The following is a 12,989-nucleotide window of genomic DNA, read 5'->3' on the forward strand; positions in this document are numbered from 1 at the left end:
ATTCCTCAGTTGAGAATTCTTTGTTTAGCTTTGTACCCCAATTTTTAATGGGATTATTTGAATTTCTGGAGTTCAGCTTCTTGAGCTTTTTATATATAACAATTATATTTTAAACAGATACTATTTTATTTTACTACTAACTGAAAATTTCTACCTTTTATCCAAAATTGTGTATTTTGTAGGTAAAATGGCATAATGATATTTTTTTGTCTTTCTCTTTCTATTACTTTTAATTTTGAGAAATTAATTATTGTTGTGTTTTTCTTTGCTTGTCTCAATTCATTACTAAACTGTCATCCACGAACATCTGTGTTATTTGGTTGAACATGACTTCTTTTATTGTATGCATCATATTTTCTTCATCTATTCAGTTGATGATAGTTATTCAAATTGTTCAACATTTTGACCACTGTATATAGTACTGAAATAAATGTGAGAATACAGATAGCATTTGACATAACAATATTATTTACTATATGTATTATTATTTATATTGTTTATAACAATATTATATAATATTGTTACATCAAAATGCTATCTGTATTCCCACATTTGTTTCAATACTATATACATATATAATATGTAATACATATAATAATATATAATATGTAGTAATAATAATAATATATAACAATGATAGATATGTGATATATGTATTTGTGATATATGTGATATATGTATATGTGAGATATGTGATTTGTGACATATATGATATATGATACGATATACGATATACTGTATACGATATATGATATACGATATACAATATATATGGTATATGGTACATGATATATGATGATATATGATATGTGATTGATATGTGAAATATGATTTATGATTTATGATTTATGATTTATGATTTATGATATATATATACCCAGTAACCAAAGATCTGGAAAAATAGCAGTATCGATTTTACTGTGGACACCATGTTTCCTTTACAAAAAGATAATATTAAACTCACACTCCCACCAAGAATTGTGATATGGGAAGGGTGAATTTTCTTTTTGCTGTGATAAAATTCCTGAGACAATCCAACGACAGAAGGAAAAACTTATTTTTGCTCATTAGTCATCTCATCTTAGTATATTCAATCTAGAAATTCTCCCAGATTTTAAGTCCTTCTAAGTTGATGATAAGCAATTACATGTATAGTGTTACTATATTATTAACTGAGGATGTGGAAGGACAGGTAATACTTGGAGGGATGGTAGAAGAAAAGAAAGATAAACAGCATTAAGCATGCTTGAAAAAGACTGGAAAAAAGAAAAAGGCATGGGAAACCTTACTTTTTAAAGCTTACTTAAAAATTATGTTATATCTTTTCTCTGCCTTTTGGCTAATATCAAGTGTAGTATCTGTTCTTATCAGTTTAATATCTGATACATCCTCTATCCGAGGACAATATATTAAATGTATTTTTAGAGTTAGGAGTTGGAATAGGAGCTTGCTCCATCCACTCCACGCATCAACCTGGTATTGCAGTACTTCCAGGAATGGTGCAACCCCTCTGGGGAATAAAAAAAAAGTTATATATTTGTGTGTATATGAATATATTAGCATGAAAGTATATGCATGAATATTTTAAAGGAGCTTTGTAATGGGGTGATTGTGTTTTCTCCAAGAGATGAGTATTTTGTAACAAAAACAATAATGCCAAGCATGGGAGACCTCTACTTAACATTGGTGGTTCTGAAAAAACAAAAAAATCTAATACAAGTTGCTGCCATTGCTCTCTGCTGCATTCCACAAATTGAAGAACAAACCCTATTTCTGAAGATAGCATATACTTCATAAAAATTTCAGAAATCCAGCAGTGATGGACCTGAAAAGTTCCTTCATGAGCATGCAAGGTGCTAGCATGGAAGTATGGAAATTGGTGGTCCCACCCTGATGTAAACTATACGAGCTACAATAATCACTGACTGGGCAAGATATTTCTAATAATGTGACTCTTGAAAGTTACTAACAAATCTCCAATTAAGAATGCTGACACCATTGCACACACTAGCAAGATGTACATGACTGGGAAAGTGCACCCAAAAATTCTCAGCATTTCAGTTACCAGAGCAATACATATGACACTATCAATTAACATGACAAAATGGGCAGGGAAATTTTCAGACGGACTAACTCCTATATGAAGAGCTGCAGGAAGTTAATGACTATTGAGTGAATGAGAATTAGTTTCCTGAGACATGAGGTCCCACATAGGTTGCCCAGTCACAAATCAAACCCAAACAGTCAGGCCTGACACCTCACACACACACACACACACACACACACACACACACACACACACACACACACATGATGGCAATATAATTTTTTTAAAAAAGGAAAAAAAATAAGATGTATTGTGCAAATTATACATTAACTTAATATAAAATTTTGCTGTTATTTCAATGTCAGCCTCTACTAATATAAGGGAAACTTAAAAAAAAAAGGGACCCATGGAATCCATTAAATTTATGCAGAAATATAACTGATCAAAGTGGTAATACACATCATGATGTACATATAGAAACTGATGATAATGACTTATTGAAAACTCCCAGTCTTACATCAGTTGAGAGTTTCTCAATAAAGTAAAACAGGGAGTTGGGAAATGTTAACGGAAATGTTATTGTACTCTCCTTATATGATGAGGATAGAACACTACTGGGCTGAATATACAATGAGAGAGGAATAAGATATTGTTTGCAAACTATTGCTCAGACTCAAAACAGTTTTTGTTGTTTCAGTAACTAGACATAGTGCTAGTTCATATGCCTGAGTTATTTGTGCACTATGTAAAGGAACTCTACTAAGGAAATGTTGGGAGAAAAAGGCTGTTTCATTTCTTTTTGCCTTCCATGTTAATTTTTTGCAGAGCCGGGTCTAGAAAGACTAAGAAGCAATCAGTAAGGATCATATATGTTCTGAGATGCTAGGTTTTACTCCACAGCCTAGAGGATCCAACAAAATGCTATCATGTCCTTTGGATAGGGTAAAGAGAAGATAGCTATATATAATAGAGCCCTGAAACTCATGAGGAAATGAAAACCATTTAAAATGTATTCAAGTGTTGATATTCATCAAGTAGCACAATCATTTCACTATTTGAATCCCATTACTTTACCTGTGAAATTTTTTTGCTATAAGAAGTTGAGCTTTTGTTTCAAATACCTATTTTGAAATCTCCATTGAGAAATCAAATTTAATTACACTGTTCAAGAACTCTAATGAGGTTTCCATGACTGCCCCAAATTTGAAATTCTAGTTATTGCCTGGATTGTAGACGGTGTGGATAAGTCCCTGGGCTTTGACTGGGGGTGACTGAAAATTAAAAAAGTTAGACACAAATAATGTAAATTTGAGATCAAGTATGTGGTATGCTTAAATGGAGACACACCAACTGCTGATACTCAGAGGGTTTATGCTAGACAGGCTGAAGGAGGTGTTAGCTTATTTTGGCAGAGAGTTTCAGTAGAAGAGCTGTGTTAGAGGGATGTGATTAGTTAACATTTATTAGGAAGTGGTGGTGCAAGCCTTTAATCCCAGCACTTGGGAGGCAGAGGCAAGCAGATTTCTGAGTTTGGGGCCAGCTTAGTCTACAGAGTGAGTTCCAGGACAGCCAGGGCTATGAAAAACCAACCAACCAACCAACCAACCAACCAACCAACCAACAAACAAACAAACAAAAACAAACAAACAGAATCTGTAGACAGTATTTTTTGTAATACTGGTTTTAGCTAAATATAAATCATTTTTCAATAACAGTTTACTCTAACCCAGAGAAGGTCTTTAGATTCTCATGGGCATGAGGCATCATTGACATGAGCATGCTAATCTAGTGAATGCTCATTTATACCAGGGTACCATCACTCCTCACATTAAAATTTACTTCATTATTCAAGAATCATGATAATGAGGCTTCCAGCTGCTATCTCAAATCTGAACTCCAGTTCTGTTTCTTCTGCTTTTACTGCCATGGATACTGCTGTCACTGAAGCTGGCCATTATTATACCACTCGCAACATGCATAATTTCCATAGATTTAAAAGGCAAAAAACATCCCTCTCACCATTGCATACACTAGCAAGATTTTCCTGAAAGGAGCCAGATATAGCTGCCTCTTGTGAGACTATGCCGGGGCCTAGCAAACACAGAATTGGATGCTAACAGTCAGCTATTGGATGGATCACAGGGCCCCCAATGGAGGAGCTAGAGAAAGTACCCAAGGAGCTAATGGGATCTGCAACCCTATAGGTGGAACAACATGAACTAACCAGTACCCAGGAGCTCCTGACTCTAGCTGCATATGTATCAAAAGATGGCCTAGTTGGCCATCACTGGAAAGAGAGGCCCATTGGACTTGCAAACTTTTTATGCCCCAGTACAGGGGAACACCAGGGCCAAAAAGTGTGAATGGGTGGGTAGGGGAGCTGGGGGGGGAGGGTATGGGGGACTTTTGGGATAGCATTGGAAATGTAAAATGAGGAAAATACCTAATAAAAAATTTAAAAAATGATGGTGAAGTATCTTTGAATATTTCTTTAAAATACTTCAAAGTATACAAAGTGTAGATGCAAATCTCTACCCACATGTCATGTCCATAATAGCTTAATTTTGATACTTATATGGTGTATCCCAAGTGTCCATTATGGATCAATGGGTAAGCATCTGATATATAAAAACATTCCATGCAATACTATTGGAGAAGACAAAATCCTAACCCTTGCTATAGAGATGAACCATGAATACATTATAATTGAATTAAACCAGTTACAAAAATACTTATATTGTATGATTCTACTCTGAATTATGTAAGCTAGTTAGTTTCTAAGACATGGAAAGATAAAGAGACAAATTGCAGAGAATGAAATGAGCGTTTCATGAACACAGAACTTTAGTTGCGTATGATATAGCTTCTCAAATTAAACTGTGATAATGCTCGTGCACGCGCGCGCACGCGCAGGCGCACACACACACATAAGCTTGTACTCATATCTGAATGACTGCAGGCATGTGCACACATCACAATAAAATGAAAGAGAATGAACTCTGTGTTATAGGCAAAACTTCAAAGAAATGGTCTCTGCTGCTGAATGCTGGTTATTTGGAATCAGTAATACAGTTCTTTCACTGATTGGCCAAAATTTGAAACTCCCATCTCACGCTCTGGCACACCCCCATAGAAGCACAGCCTTTTCGGAGCAGCTCCAGTGCCTCAATTACCACTGAATTCTGTCTCAGTAAAGATTTGCTTTGCCCTTAAAAAACACAATTCTTTAATTTACTGCATTATGTTTGGTATTTTAGCTGAGTCAGAACCAGTCACTCAGATTTATAGAACAATTTATAAGTACATAAGAACTTAAGCCCATTGCCAGAATGGGCTTGGTGAAGCACATTACACTCTTTCCCTTTCTGTTTCTTTCTTGTTATATATTAATAAGGCCAATATGCAAATATATTTGAAACATTTTTACTCTCATTTTGATTTTCTTAATTCACATGATGGAAGTGTGGTCTTGGATATCACCCCAGAAATATATAGCTCTAGTCATAAATGAGCACACCATGAGTCTTAGAACCTCAGAACAATTTTTTAAATTGAAAGATACATTCAAAATATTCTTAAATGGAATTTTGTGTTTCAAGATGTAACAAATAACAACTACATAAGTCAGGTAAAGTCACATATATACATTTGTTCTGGAAGGCTAGGATAACAAGATGCATCTGTTCTCTCTCTCTCTCTCTCTCTCTCTCTCTCTCTCTCTCTCTCTCTCTCTCTCTCTCTCTCTCTCTCTCTCTCTCTCTCTCCCTCCATCCCACCCTCCCTTCCTTCCTCCATTTCTCTGTCTCTGACTCTCTGTTTCTCTATGTCTATCTGTCTGTCTGTCTCTGTCTCTATGTCTCTCTCTGTCTCTCTGATTTTTGTAATTGTTTTCATCAATACCCATTATATGTCATCATTTATCCATCTATTTATCCATCTATCCATTTACTGATCAGGGAACTAGGCCCCACTTTTCCCCTACTATGGATGTCATGGTATTTTCATTTTAAGAAATGATATTGGAATAGTATGGTCAGTAGAGAACATACAAGTATTCAATCTCATAGGCAGTTTGGATGTCCAAATGCAGCCTGTCTACTAATGCCACTAAAATTATTTTGATCTCTTTACTTGGTCATTTTTATATGCACACTTATCTTTGCCTCTGAAGTATTTGCCATATAACTGTGATGCTCTTAATATACAGCTAGGCTGGAGATTTATTAGTCACATCCTGGAGCTGATAGAATGTGCTAAGCTCAGCAGTTTGGCAATACAGAAATAAATAAATAAATAAATAAATAAATAAATAAATAAATAAATAAATGCACAATATGAAGGCAGCACTTTTCTCCATACAAAATATCTAAGTACATTTTCCTGTTGTATAAATATCCTTGCAGAAATAATTTCCATAGATAAATGAAGAATAAATGCTTCCGGAGTTTAGTACTACTATCTATCCCAGGACAGATATAAAATGTGCAGTAATAAATAAAATGCAGCAACCATGACATCTCCTTCTTATAGGGTTCCCTCAACCCTTCCTCCCTCCTTGCTCTCTCTCCTTAGTCCACTCCAAGCCATGCAATTGAATGGTGACACAGTTTGTTATTTGTGGCTGAACTAGTTAAGAATATGATGCACAAATCAAGCATGCTCAAATAAACTTTGTTCAGGCCAGGATTCAGTATACCTTCATTTGTGATTAAGAATGAAGCACCTAAGTGGACTTCTACATTTATGAAGGTGGCATGTTATTGTTACTTCATAATAATATTTTGGGGTATAAAATTAGCAAGGGACAGACACGGACATGTGATAGCTAACTTTATTCCCAACAATTTTGATTACTGGGTAGTATCATTGACTATGCCAGTCCCAGTGCCTTTAGAACATATGCCCTAAGAATGAGACTTGACCTGACTGTATGCAATGGCAACTGATGAGCAGGAATTGTAGACTTATTAAACATGGACAAAGAACAGAAGCTAGCAAAACCTATCATTTCCTTGATCTACTTACTTTTCTTAATGCAGCTTGTCTTCCATGAAAAACTGCATCCCTCTGAAAAAGGGACCAAAGTAAATCCCATTCCCTCAAGATGGTGTTTGTCAAATATTTGGTTCTGGAATGAAGAAACAACCTAACATAACTACAAGCTATATGTCTCTCAATCATATTTTCTTGTTGGTAGAGCCATCGTGAGAGAAAAAGTGGAATTCCTTGGAAGTTACGTTAATACTTAAAAGTATGATTTGTAATTTAGAGTCACTTAGTGAAACTCATTTATTTTTTACACGTAGATACAACTGAATCAGTGGTAAATGTATTTCATGAATATTGATAGGTAATGTTAGAATAAAAGCAAAAGGAAATGTCATAGTCATTCAGCCATAAATCTGTAAATCACCAAGTATTTGTCTATAGTGCCTACATATATCAAATTCACAGTAAATTCTGAAGAGCTGGATAAATGTACAATTATTTTGTAATATTTGCAAAAATATATTCTGTAATTAAACTGCAATTATGTTTTAACCAAGTTATTTTTTCTCAGTTGCCTAAAACTGTTATCTACAATATCTCAAATATATAGGCTAACTTAAGTGAAAAAGAGCTAGAAACATCCTTATTATTCCCTGAAATTTTGTTATGATATATTTACTCAAAACATGAGGATAACCATGGGAATGAATTAAGCATAAATTTGTAGTTCATACTTAAATGAAAATATTTTATAAACTATTTAAAATGTTCCTAAGAATTATTATTATAAACAGTTATCTATTTTCTTGCAATTTTTTATATTTATATTTAGACTTATATTCAAATGTAATAACATTTGAATAGCTACATATAGAATATATGTCAAAATATACATGTATTTATACATATGTAGACATCTATGTGTTTATGTTATATATACATATACACATATAAACGTATACAGGTATATACGTATACACATATACACACATACACTTAAACACATATACACATATACATATATATGTATATACATATATATATATATATATATAATTGTATGATTTTATGATGATGATGAATTCACTTTACATCCCTATCACTGTTCCCCCTCCAGATCCCTTACTACCAAAGTCCCTTAACCCATTCCCCTTTCCCTTCTCCTCTGAGAGAGTGAGAATCCCCCTACTCTGGTACATGAAGTCTCTGTAGGGCTAGGCACGTTTTTCTCCCATTGAGAACAGACAAAAAAAGCCAAGTTAGAGGAATAGATGCCATAGACAACAATAGCTATGGGGTAGCCTCTCCCACAGTTGTTCAGGACCCCATATAGATTGAGCTTCATATCTATTGCATATATGTGAGGTAGCTAGGCCCAACCCATGTGTATTCTTTAGTTGTTGGTACTGTTTCTGAGATACGCCAAGGGTCTAGGTTAGTTGAAACTGTTGGTTATCAACTCTGGAGTTTCTATTGCCTTCAGGGTTCTTAATCCTTTCCCCAGCGCTTCCTAGAGTCCCAAGCTACATTCAGTGTTTGGCTGTGGGTCTCTGCATTTGCTTCAGTCAACTGCTGGGTGGACCTTCTCAGAGGATACCAATGCTAATCTCCTACCTGCAAACGTAAGAGTCCCATTAATAGTGTCAGAGATTGGTGCTTGCTCATGGGGTGGATCTCTAGGTGGGCTATTTATTGATTGGCATTTCCTCAGTCTCTGATCCAACACTAGTACCTGAATTTCTTGTAGGGAAGATGAAGTTTTGTGGTTGCGTTGGTGTCCCTAATGCTCCACTGTGGTTCCTACCTAGATATAGGAAGGTGGCCTCTTCAGGTTCTATATCCCCATTACTTTCAATCTCAGCTAATATCATCCACATTGACCCTTAGAAGACTCCCATATGCCATGTCTCTAGCACATCTTTGAATGGTCTGAGATAAAATAGTCTCATATATTATATAAATAATACAATCACAGAGGCAATTATGTAATGGAATCTAATGGCCATTTGGTAATCGGAATATTTGTTATTTACATGTGTTATGTCAAAATAAGTGAGATTGTAAAAGTTAACTCTAGAAAAATCAAGTCACACCTTTATTTATAAAAAAAAATCTCAAAAACATTGTCATAGACCATGTGAGTGTCTTTATGAATTTATTTGTAAAATCAGAAACCAACTATGTTTTCCAGATAAATTATGCACTTTTCCAAGTAAAATAAATAAATCATCAGTTTTTTTGAACTTCATATAATATCCAATGCTCAAAAAATTAAATGTATCTTTCTTCAAAATTTATTTCCTATCAACTGCATATATGTCTATTGAAGTTATCTATATTTTATATATGGAATTTACACTGGCACTCTAAGTCAGTGTAAAGCTTCTACATACACAAAATAAAGTCTGTGTTAGGCTTATGAGAAATATTATTCATAATGAAATACTGACATTACCTAATTTCTTATAACACACAACTGATAAATTCTATTATACCTTTCATACTGTATAATGTTATCTATTCTTTGAAATTTTATATAATAAAATACATCATGATCTGAGAATTGTTTATAGCAGAAGGTAGAGTGGGAAGTCAGGATTTAGAATAATACACATCCAAAAGACTCCAGGTCAACATGTCACAGAAACACTTACATATCAAGGTAATATAAATGGGATTTATTTTATTTTAATGAATATAAATCTTCAATAACTAGTAAGATATAAAAATTACAATTGACAGCACTAAATTTAACCATATACTTAATGAAATTGTAATAAATTTTGGAAAACTTTTCAAACATTTTAAAGTTAATTCTAAATTTTATGTAGGTATGAATACCAGTTGAAAATGGGAAATAGTTCTAGACAAGAAGAATGAGGTTTGATTATTCACAACATATGTTTTCAAGACATACAGACACAGAGGAGCCAGACACATTCCTCTTTTGAAGTTTATGGTTCTTGTAACTATGTTTTATACCAAGAAAAGTATGGGTTTTACATTTAGCTCTAGAAATTTACGTTCTTTCATTTGGATCTGCATCAATATTTTTACTGCTTATCTTATTTATTTACATTTTAAATGTTATCCCCTTCCATGGTTCCCCTCCCTGGAACCCCCCTATCCCATCCCTCCTCCCCCTGCTTCTATGAGGGTATTCCTCATCCACCTACCCTCTCCTGCCTCCGCACCCTGACATTCCCCTACACTGGATCATCAAGCTTTCATAGGTCCAAGGGTCTCTTCTCGCATTGATTCTCCACAAGGCCATCTTCTGTTACATATGTGGTTGGAGCCATGGGTATACATGCTCCATGTGTACTCTTTGGTTCATGGTTGAATCCCTGGGAGCTCTGGGGGGAGGGATCTGGTAGGTTTATACTGTTGTTCTTCCTATGGGGTTACAAACCCCTTCAGCTCATTCAGTACTTTCTCTAACTCCTCCATTGGGGATGCTATGCTTAGTCCAATGATTGGCTGTGAGCATGCAGCTCTGTATCTTTCAGGCTGTAGAAGTGCTTCTCAGGAGACAGCAATATCAGACTCCTATCAGCAAACACTTCTTAGCATCAACAATAGTATCTGCATTTGGCGACTGTATATGGGATGGATACCCAAGTATGCAGTCTCTGGATTACCTTTCCTTCAGTCTCTGCTCCACATTTTGTCTCCATATTTCCTCCTATGAGTAGTTTGTTCTCCCTTCTTTTTTTTTTAATTTTATTTTATTAGACATTTTCTTTATTTACATTTCAAATGCTATCCCGAAAGTTCCCTATGCCCTCCCTCCCCCAACCCTGCACCCCTACCCACCCATTTCTACTTCTTGGCCCTGGTGTTCCCCTGTATTGGGGCATATAAAGTTTGCAAGACCTAGGGGTCTCTCTTCCCAATGACAGCCAATTAGGCCATCTTCTGCTACATATGCAGCTAGAGACATGAGTTCTAGGGGTACTGGTTAGTTCATATTGTTGTTCCACCTATAGGGTTGCAGACACCTTCACCTCCTTGGGTACTTTCTCTAGCTCCTTCATTGGGGGCCCTGTGTTCCATCCTATAAATGACTCTGAGCATCCACTTCTGTATTTGCCAGGTGCTGGCATAGCCTCATATAAGACAGCTATATCAGGGTCCCTTCAGCAAAATCTTGCTGGTATATACAATAGTGTCTGGGTTAGGTGGCTGACTATGGAATGGATCCCTGGGTGGAGTAGTCTCTGGATAGTCCATCCTTTAGTCTTAGCTCCAAACTTTGTCTCTGTAATTCCTTTCATGAGTATTTTGTTCCCTATTCTAAGGAGGAATGAAGTATCCACGTGTTGGTCTTCCTTTTTCCTGATTTTCTTGTTCTCCCTTCTAAGAAGGACTGAAGCTTCCACACTTTGCTCTTCCTTCTTATTGAGCTTCATGTATCTTGGGTATTCTGAGCTTTTAGGCTAATATTCATTTACTAGTGAGTACATACCATGTGTGTTCTATTGTGACTGGGTTACCTCACTCAGGATGATATTTCTAGTTCCATCCATTTGCCAAGGAATTTCATGAAGTCATTATTTTTAATAGTTGAGAAGTACTCTATTGTGTAAATGTTCCAGAATTTCTGTATCTATTCCTCTGTTAAAGGTCATCTGGATTGTTTATAGCTTCTAGTTTTATTAATAAGGCTGTTGTGAACATAGTAGAGCATGTGGTCTTGTTATATGTTGGAGCATCTTTTGGGTATACACCCAGGAGTGGTACAGCTGGGTTCTGAAGTAGTACTATGTCTCATTTTCTGAGGAACTGCCATACTATAAATGGGATTTATTTTAAATTATCCATTACCACTTGACTTAAATAAAATAAGACTAGATTAATGAAAAAATGATGATTTCATATATATATATATATATATATATATATATATATATATATATATATATTAGATATTAGATGATTAGATTCAGGCCTGCTGGATAAGATGCAACCCAAACCTGGCACTATCAGTGAGACCACAAACCTGTGTTTTGACAGACTATAAGGCCTAGGAGAGGAACAAGCACTGTTATTCTGCTAAATAAACATTATATTAAAACAAATATAAATAATATTTTCCCCATCATCTGGGGAAGGGTATACTTTATTTGGCCACACAAAGGAATAAAACAGTATAGAAAGTCAAAACTTGGCACAGTAAGGAACTATTCACCAACTAAGGGTATCTTAATAATAATAATGTGAGAGCTGAAGCTGGAAAGGGAAAACACAAGCTGTAAATTGGACTGGCTCAACATAAATGGGAGAAACCACAACTGGAATGTCCCCTGTGGGATTATCTGAAAATAGTGATGAAAACCTTCACAGGTTCTTACAGGCTTATAGTTTTCAAAACCAGCTTAATAAGGCTTCTTAAATGCTTTAACCTCCCTTCTAGCCCACCACCCACCAGAGGCAGTGGAAAGGAAAGAATAATAGGGCAAAGGAGGATGTGAACCTGTTTAAAAATAGTTCTTTGGGGCAATTCCAATCTTATCTGTTAGAATATCAGCAGTTCTGTGGTATCATCAGTGGTAGCTCGATCCACTCACAAAACCCTTTGTGAATCATCAATGGCAGTTTGATCCAGAAGAAACTGCAAGGCTCTGACAATCAGCCCAAATCTGTGGAAGCTGCAAGAAAATGCAGGAACACTATCAGACATTCTTTGGTTCATTTCTTCTTAGTCACTAGGAGGAATGACCAGCAAAGGAAGCAATACTATAGTGTCATAAGCCAAGACTAGCATCAGCAAAGCCCAGAGAAGACCAGCAAAGAGTGACAAGTACAACCAATGTCAGAGCATCATCCACTCTCTGTTGCATTATATTTATATTCTTCCCAATCATCAGATGTCTTTTCAAGTGTCCACTCTAGCAAAACATCCCATTATCCTTACCAGGCAGCTTCCAGAAAAATATCACATGGTTGTTTT

The 12,989-nt window shown here is 35.5% G+C and overlaps 1 non-coding gene across 1 annotated transcript; it reads left to right on the forward strand.

Moving 5' to 3' along the window:
• Window positions 1–1,319: 1,319 nt before the first annotated feature.
• LOC115031450 (U2 spliceosomal RNA) lies at window positions 1,320–1,510 on the forward strand. The gene has a single exon (XR_003837073.1). It is a non-coding gene; the product is annotated as a U2 spliceosomal RNA (small nuclear RNA).
• The last annotated feature ends 11,479 nt before the right edge of the window (window positions 1,511–12,989 follow it).

The sequence above is a fragment of the Mus caroli genome, unplaced genomic scaffold (assembly GCF_978045245.1).
Source record: "Mus caroli unplaced genomic scaffold, Mus_caroli_1 scaffold_7, whole genome shotgun sequence".
NCBI classification, from domain to species: Eukaryota; Metazoa; Chordata; class Mammalia; order Rodentia; family Muridae; genus Mus; species Mus caroli.